We start from the raw sequence: 9787 nt of genomic DNA on the forward strand, positions 1-9787 counted from the left end.
ATTGAAACCAGCCACCTGTGTATCTTCACGCTACTGGATCATTAAGAGAGACGTATCCACGAACTGAAGAGAAAGTCACGAGACAGCTGAGCCCAGGCTGGAATGACGGTTGTGTGGAACAAATAAATCATTTTTTGTGGCAGTTCTTTGGCCAATGAAATTGCCCAATCGATCCAGAGCTCTGCAGATTGCTATGATCTCCTACGTAGAGCAAACTTTACGAGAGTAGAATCTTGGTTGGATTCAAATTGAGCAAGTCGTACCAGTCGTCAACCTAAATTTCATGTTCCTAGTTTGGGTGTGATAGATTCAAGTGTATATACATGTACTGTGATATACATCATATCAAGGTGTTCAGGATCAAGATGATGTTTTCTACACAATTGTAAATATAAGTGAAAAAAAAAGAGATACATTGTGTAGATTGTGTTACATTTCCACTTCACGTTCTTGTTCTATATGCATGTGTGTGTCGGAGCGGAGCTGAGCGGAACACGTTTTTGCCAAGTCTGTATATGAAACATGAATGATTGATGGTAAACGAACTGACGTGTCTCTTCGGCTTTACTTTTTGTTTCGAGTTACAGTGGACTCCCGTTATAACGAAATCCTTGTGACCGGCAGTTTTCTTTCGTTATATCCAAATTTTATTATATCTGAACAAATAAACAATAAAATACATAGAATGTATAACATTGTATCCCAAATTTTTACTTCGTTATAATCATGTTTGTTATAATGGGAGTGCACGTGCTGTATAAACTTTGAAGGAAAATTCAGTTGTCAGTGGAGGCAGAGAATGAAACCAGACAAATATCAAGCATACTAGCTACACTGTATATTGTTGATAATACAGTACACTGGACTCCCGTTATAACAAAGCTCTTGGAACCGTCAATTTTCTTTCCTTACATCAAAATTTCGTCATAACCAAATGAATAAACAATAAAAGTACATAGAGCTGATAATGTTGCGGCCCTATAAATTTCATTCATTCATTCATTCATTCATTCATTTTTCCATTTCCAACAAAAACATTGAATACAGTACATAAATTTCATTATACAAAGTAAAGGATAAGTTTACAGAAAACTTGTAAGTACAAAATGTATACGAAAATGTTGGAGATGGGGAGGAATGCTAAAAAGCTCAGCTTGTAGGGTGCATTCCCCCCACACGTAATACAAGAAATTATATAATCGATTGACTGATATACATTGAAAATGGATGAAACAAAGAAACTAAGACGAAAAGACCTATAACCTAACTTATCCGAAACAAAAACCCTGAACAAATCCCTACACCAAGTAGCTGTCATACCGGAAGAGAGAGGAGAGAAACAGAGACAGAGACAGTCAGTCCGCAGCGCGGATTCAAGTCGTATGCACGGCTGAGCGGTGCTTGCATACGTAATGAGCAGATACATGGTCATGAACAAATCCGTGTAGAACGAGTATTTCTTGTCAGTTTTCGACACTTTTAGTATCGACTGAAAGAGAAAACATTAGCAAACATGCTCATGATCAATATAAACGGAAAAGAAGAATATAGAATATCAAAATCTCTCTCGAAGTTCGGTATTGTATTCAAAAATATTCCTTCACGTTTGACGCCAAAAAACTAACCTGAAATCTTTCATGCCCCTCTAAAATATGGTGAAGACTATGTCCGCTAAAGTATATAGTATCACAATAAGGGCACGTTTTCTCATCTTCATTTCAATACGGGTCAGGAACTAGCAAAATTCAGAGACATGTCTAGCGTCGAGTTTAAAAAAGATTATCCTCGAGTTCGCACCGGAATTCCGGGTCTGTGATTGGTCGAAATCTGTCTCAAGACGCGGCGTGTCGCATTGCGTAGTATCCATTGGCTGCTGACTCAATGCTGTGAGTTCAAAAACTATGTATCAGATAAAAGTGTCATTAATATGAGTAATAGCTGAATAGTGTACAATTGAGTTGGAGGTAATTTGAAAATGAAAGCCTATATTAGTTTCATGAAATCCATGATTTTTTTTTAAATGTTAGGTTCCAGATTGTGATCGAATTTTCACTCTCTATACAAAACTTGAACTTTACACAGGAACCAATGATGTGTATGTGAGTGTGCACTTACAATGACCCTGAACAATGTGCAGGGCCGGCGGGGCGTTTTCAAAAGTGGGAGGGGCCACTTCCGGGTTTCATGAGCTAACAACAAAGATCGTAAGTTTGCTAACAAGTCAAAAAAAAAAAAAAAGATCCTCAACTCATCTTTCCCCTTCCACATCTGGGTTTCTTCCGCTGACAAGCAAAAATCAACACCTCACCGCACTCACACTTCAAGATCTCTCTCAAGATTTCTTTTTATTGCCACCTACGTACTTCCGGGTTAAAAAAAAAAGTGTGGGGGGGGGGGGCAAAGTGATGACACCTTATGTATTCCTTTGTATGGTGCACAAACAGGGGTGGGGGAGCCCCAACGGCGTAGCCAGGATTTCATCTTAGGGGGGGGGGGGGCGGTTAGTCTGCGAGGGAGCGAAGCGACCGAGCCCGAGCGAGCGGAGCGAGCGAGGGGGGGGGGGGGGGGGGGGGGGGGGAGGGTGTGGGAGGGGGGTTTCCCCCCTCCCACGGTAAGAACTTTTTGCATTTTGATATTGTAAATGGTGCAATTTGATGCATGTTTTTGCGCGTTTTATCGACGTGAAACAGGACCGCTTGTTTATGGTAGCAGTTTATTTTGATGTAGATTATTATTGAACAAGTTGCCTATAAAAGGGTATAATTTAGATACACTTCTTGTATTAATTCTTTTCACTGAATTTCATGAACGCGACTGAACCCTAGCGAGCGGAGCGAGCGGGGGGGGGGGGAGGGTGTGGGAGGGGGGTGTCCCCCCTCCCACGGTAAGAACTTTTTGCATTTTGATGTTGTAAATGGTGCAATTTGATGCATGTTTTTGCGCGTTTTATCGACGTGAAACAGGACCGCTTGTTTGTAGTAGCAGTTTATTTTGATGTAGATTATTATTGAACAATTTGCCTATAAAAGGGTATAATTTAGATGCACTTCTTGTATTAATCCTTTTCACTGAATATCATGAACGCGACTGAACCCGAGCGAGCGGAGCGAGCGAGGGGGTAGGGGAGGGTGTGGGAGGGGGTGTCCCCCCTTCCACGGTAAAAACTTTTTGCATTTTGATGTTGCAAATGGTGCAATTTGATGCATGTTTTTGCGCGTTTTATCGACGTGAAACAGTCCCACTTGTTTAAGGTATATAGCAGTAAATTTTAGTGTAGATTATTATTGAACAATTTGCCTATAAAATGGTATAATCTAAATACACTTCTTGTATTAATTCTTTTCATTGAATATCATGAACGCGACTGAACCCTAGCGAGCGGAGCGAGCGAGGGGGGGGGGGAGGGGAGGGGGGTGTCCCCCCTCCCACGGTAAGAACTTTTTGCATTTTGATTTTCCAATGGTGCAATTTGATGCATGTTTTTGCGCGTTTTATCGACGTGAAACAGTCCCACTTGTTTAAGGTAGCAGTATATTTTAGTGTTGATTATTATTGAACAATTTGCCTATAAAATGGTATAATTTGAACACACTTCTTGTATTAATTCTTTTCACTGAATATCATATGAACGCGACTGAACCCGAGCGAGCGGAGCGAGCGAGGGGGGGGGGGGGGGGGGGAGGGGAGGGGGGTGTCCCCCCTCCCACGATAAGAACTTTTTGCATTTTGATTTTCCAATGGTGCAATTTGATGCATGTTTTTGCGCGTTTTATCGACGTGAAACAGTCCCACTTGTTTAAGGTAGCAGTAAATTTTAGTGTAGATTATTATTGAACAATTTGCCTATAACATGGTATAATTTAAACACACTTCTTGTATTAATTCTTTTCACTGAATATCATGAACGCGACTAAACCCGAGCGAGCGGAGCGAGCGAAGGGGAAGGGGAGGGTGTGGGAGGGGGTGTCCCCCCTCCCACGATAAGAACTTTTTGTGTTTTGATATTGCAAATGGTGCAATTTGATGCATGTTTTTGCGCGTTTTATCGACGAGAAACAGTCCCACTTGTTTAAGGTATATAGCAGTATATTTTAGTGTAGATTATTATTGAACAATTTGCCTATAAAATGATATAATTTAAATACACTTCTTGTATTAATTCTTTTCACTAAATATCATAAACGCGAGTGAACCCGAGCGAGTGGAGCGAGCGAAGGTGGAGGGGAGGGTGTGGGAGGGGGTGTCCCCCCTCCCACGATAAGAACTTTTTGCATTTTGATATTGCAAATGGTGCAATTTGATGCATGTTTTTGCGCGTTTTATCGACGTGAAACAGTCCCACTTGTTTAAGGTATATAGCAGTATATTTTAGTGTAGATTATTATTGAACAATTTGCCTATAAAATGGTATAATTTATATACACTAGTCTTCTTGTATTAATTCTTACACTGAATATCATGAACGCTGTCTGTTCAGCAATCAAACAGAAAAAGCATGCACACGAGGGTGTAGATAGGGGCATATCCCCTGCCACACGAAGGTGATTTTGCGTTTTCAGACCTGAAATTCAGCGATCTGGTGCAAATTTTTGGTGCAATACTTTTTCATCGAAGTGTTAAAATCACGGAATTTAGCTCTTATTTCGAATGTGCACCATCTGGGTGTATGTATAATCTAGTGAGGTAGAGCTTAGGGGAAGGGGGATTCCCCCTCCCGCTCGTGGAGCTTTTGCGTTTTTAGAATTGAAATAAAGCGATCTGGGTATAGCCACAGTCTACTTCTATGCATGGCGGGGGGGGGGGGGGGGGGGGCGAGCAGGGAGAAGGCGTGGGCGAGTGTTATCTCCACCCTTCCCTTCCGATGCAGCTTTTGCCTTTTTAAGGTTGAAATTGAGATATCTCGTATACGCATATTTGATGGAATCAACATTTGGGAAATCACACACACACACACACACACACACACACACACAAATGATGGGGGGGGGCTGAGGGAGGAAAGGGTCGATTAAAAGGGGAAATTCCCCTTATACATGAGGGAACATTGAGTTTTCGGAATATAAGAGATAAGTCTTGTGCACTCAGAATTATTCATAATTTTGTGTAAATCTAAAAAAAGTACTTAGCTAGGGAAAGAGGCACAGAGGGGGAGGGTTTGGGAGGGGTATACCCCCTCCCAAGCACGAGAGATTTTGCATATTTTGAATTGAAATTCAACGATCTGGTGCACACTTTGAGTGAAATATTAAAAGAAAAAATCTTATTTGATGAAAGGTTGCAAAGGAGACCCGCTTCATGTGCATGTATACAGTATACACGCATTTTTTTTTTTCCGCCTCCCAAATCCCCGGTCCAAATCTTAGGGGGGGGGGGGGGGGCGTCCGACCGCCCCCATCGCCCCCCCCCCCCTCGATCGGCGGTTCCGCCGGCCATGCAGTGTACAACGAAATCAAAATTAGGTCCCAAAATAATCACCTAGGCCTATAGTTATACCAAAGAGCGTACAAACCTACGCTCTTTGGTATATACACTACAAATGTACGTGCAATAGCCTACACTACACTGTATACTGTTCAGTTGTAACGAAGTCTCGATAATTATAACAAAAGAAAATCACCAGTCCTGAGGACTTCGTTATTATGGGAGTACGCTGTAATTCACAATCAAAGTTTCAATTGTAGTCCAGTCAAAATATGGAATGACCCAAAACAAATTGCAACAGAAACCATTCCACTTGCATTTAACCTGGAAGAGCTATCAAAATACATTGTAAGATATTAAAAGTTCAGTAAAATTCGGGTGGTGGCTCAATGCCTAATTTGCATAAATTCAAAATGGGCGCCATGTAACCTATTTAGGCTTATATCTTGGGACGTAAAACCCATAGGAAGTTAGTTCTTGTGTCTAAACCTATGTTTTTTAGGTCAAAGAACACAATCATGACATCAGTAGCAACTTAAAAGTATTCCTTTGTGCGTAATTTGCATAAATTTGCATATAAATGAATCCAAAATGGCCGCATAATGACCTGTTAATATCTTTGTACATTAAGCCCGTAGAAATTAACTTATGTTGTCTATTCCTATATTTTTCAGGTCAAGGAACACAATCATGATGTCAGTTGTGACTTTAGAATATACATGATTTGCATATTATATATGCATATAATTATTTGCAAAATGGCCGCCAAATTTCTTGTGCATGCCATAACATTATTTCATCCGTGAGTGGGTCCATTTGTGTCTGTTATTGCTGAATAATTGCTGCAGTACTTACATTCAGGAGTAAGTCTGCGAAAACTGCATAAATATACATATAAATACTCTTATTTAAATCACAATTAATTAGGATACACAGAACATAAAACCTGCACAATGTTGATTGTGATGTCTGTGTCTATTATTTCAAGAGCAGAAAACATTTACAATTCACAACCTTAATGATTATCTTTACACCTAGCTGCATGGATTTGCATGAATTTGCAAAAAGGCCTACTTTGCCACCCATGATTTTCTCAAATAAAGCCTCTAAACATCAATCAATTTAAACAGCATTGAACAGAAATTAAATTTTCATTTAACTTTAACTTCAAATTGGCTTCCAATTGTGCTCAATAGGTACACAAAAATTGACATCTTTGAATTGTTTAATGCATATTTGTAACTATGTTACCATATTTTTGCAAGAGGGAGGGTAAATCAATTCATTATGAGCATCTTTATAAGTTGATCCCTTTTATACAAAAGTTACATGAGTTTGGTATAGCCCTATATTGTAGTGGATTTTTTATTTTAGTCATATTTTGGTGCCTTAATTGTCACTCAGTGACTTTCTGAAAAAGAGACCAATGGGTTCAGAGCTCACCTGAGTATCGTATCTCAAGTTCACCTTCCATGCAGTCTTGCATAATACTAACTAGGGAGAACACATCAAAGTTGGAAGCCTTTAGAGACCTCCAGGGTGAAGGAAGACTAGATACAAGTGTAGATAGAATAGACTAGAATAGATAATAATACAATCATGCATTAAACATAAAGGCAAATTCTCACATTGTGTGCAATTACGAGATGTTTTAAGCGATTAAAAGATTTCAATTTTTGTGTACCCATTGAGTGTACTTGGAAGCTAATTTGGAGTTGAAGTTAAATAACTATATTGGTTCTATTTGATACTGTTTGCATTGATTAATGTTCAAAGGCTTTATTCGAGGAAATTGTGAATGATACAGTACTTGCAAAGTCATGTAAATGTATAAGTGTAAAGATAATCATTAAGGTTGAAATGATAGACACAGATATCACAATCAACATTGTGCAGGTTGTACATATATGTTTATCCTAAAAGCATAAGTGTAATCATATAAGTAATTTGAATGAAGATATTTATATGTATATTATTTATGCAGATTTTCAGCGATTTCATTTATTCCTGAATGCAGGTAACGGTACTGCGGTAATTATTCCTGGCAGTGAAGATAAGAGACATATCACACATAGGGACCCAATTATGGGTGAAATAATCGGAGTTATGTATGCACAAGCCATAATGGCGGCCATTTTGCAAATAATTGCAAAATGCACCCCTTTATGTAAATTATGTATAGGAATGCTTTTAAGTTACAACTGACATCATGAATGTGTTCCTTGACCTGAAAAATATAGGAACAGACAACAAAATTTAATTTCTACAGGTTTTATTTACACAGATATTAACAGGCCATTATGGATTCATTTATACCTTGTACTCCCTTTCATATTTTAGATCAAAATTTGATGACCTATACTTTTTATACAATTTGAATTTCTTTTTAATTGATTTCAAAATCGCCTTTGTTACCCATGGATTTTTAGGGTAACATTTTGAATGACTAGTATGTGCAAATTTATGCAAATTATGTACAAAGTAACACTTTTAAGTTACTACTGATATCATAATTGTGTTCCTTGACATAAAAAACATAGGTTTAGACACAAGAACTGACTTTCTGTGGGTTTTATGTCCCAAGATATAAGCTTAAATAGGTTACATGGTGACCATTTTAAATATATGCAAATTAGGCATTGACCCATGACTCGAATCTTAGGGAACATTAATGTTATTTTGATATAGCTCTTCCAGATTTAATGCAATTGGAATGGTTTCTGTTGCAATTTGTTTCGGGTTGACCCCCTTTTTTTCATATTTTGACTGGACTATTGTGCCTTCGTTAGTTTTTGCTTTAATACTGCCTCCTGCAGGTTTCATCAGACTAGCGTTGACTCTCTAAGACTGCACATACCCCATCTACGGCGAGTCAATGCCAGTCGCCTGAAGTCTGCAGCTGGATGAACGCCACAGAAATCTACACACTGGTGAAAGCTCTCGACATTATCAAGAAAATGTTGGAAACTTGAAACCCCACTTCAATCGAAACTGTACCATCTCTTTAATGGAGAGAGACGGGATGGTGAGGGGGATTTAAATTTTAATTCTATTCCGTTTTCTGCATAAACATATCACGGATGACATACAATTGTACTTGTACTATTATATCTTTCTTTCTTTTTTAAACAATTCGACGTACTATCGGTGAATTAACACATAATTACTTATTTATGTGTACAATAGACTGACAGTAACAACAACAAAAAATAAAATGAATTAGAACTATTCTTGATTCTGAAGGAGCCGATGATCTACTGTAACCGAATTACATGTATGGTAAAAATGTATTGTGGGATTAGAATGCAGGAAGCGCCTGCTGTAGTTAAATAAGCAAAATGGTTTGAAGAGACGAGAACTTTTTAGTACAGTGTAGGCCTACTTACAACTCTGAAGCAATGAAAACAATTTTGTCGTTTTACCTATGGTGGACATACTAATATACAATGCACGTTTTAGAAAATACAAATGAAAGAAAATCAAACCAACAGAATACACGAGGATTTCATTAAGAGCATAAGATTCTATATTTTCAATTATAGAAAATGACCAGTCATACATTCGCGAGGCAAAATCCAAAAGATGGCAGTTTCGACTCGATGAGACAACTGAAACAACAACAAAATGACTAAAAACAAAGACAAACACAGTGAACGAAGGTGTCTGGAGTATAAGATTCTCGCTGTTCCGTGGGCAGGAGGAATCAATGTACTGAGAACATTATTACTATTGTTATTCTTGTTATCATTATCATGTTACTATTATAATCATTATTGGTATTAATATTTTATTATTATTGTTATTATCATTATTATTATTGTTATTGTTATTATTATTATTATTATTATTATTATTATTATTATTATTATCATCATCATTATTATTACTGCTTGTGTGTATACAGTGTGGTAATTTTAGAAGACAGTTTGTTTTATTAGGATAATCACGCATCGTAATGGCGTACACTCTGAGTGCAACATTGCATGATGCAAAATAGCGCCAGCTATTGACGGCATAGATCTGTGGCTATTATTTTCTCCAAATCATATTTCTGTAGGCCCTTATATGCGAAAAAAAAATAGAAATCAAACTGAAGCGGGAGAGGGGGAGATTTTGAAAAAGTGTCCCCAAAGTGGAAAATCTCCCGCCGAAAGAGTTTTCTGTGCTAATCGGCATTTCTCGTACACAAAGGATTAATTTAGGCCTACTGATCGACATCGACTGACGGGACGGAAGTATTAGGTCTACGTCTACGTAAACTAAAAAATCAAATCAAAGTTCCTTCATGTGTACGTTAAACCACGGAAGAGGGCCCTTTGTGCAGGGCAGAGGGGGTACAATAGAAGACCAGGGCCGAGGCTTAAGC

Source organism: Diadema antillarum, unplaced genomic scaffold (assembly GCF_040938485.1).
Source record: "Diadema antillarum isolate AM-2024a unplaced genomic scaffold, OU_Dant_1.0 seq00000389_RagTag, whole genome shotgun sequence".
Classification (NCBI taxonomy): Eukaryota; Metazoa; Echinodermata; class Echinoidea; order Diadematoida; family Diadematidae; genus Diadema; species Diadema antillarum.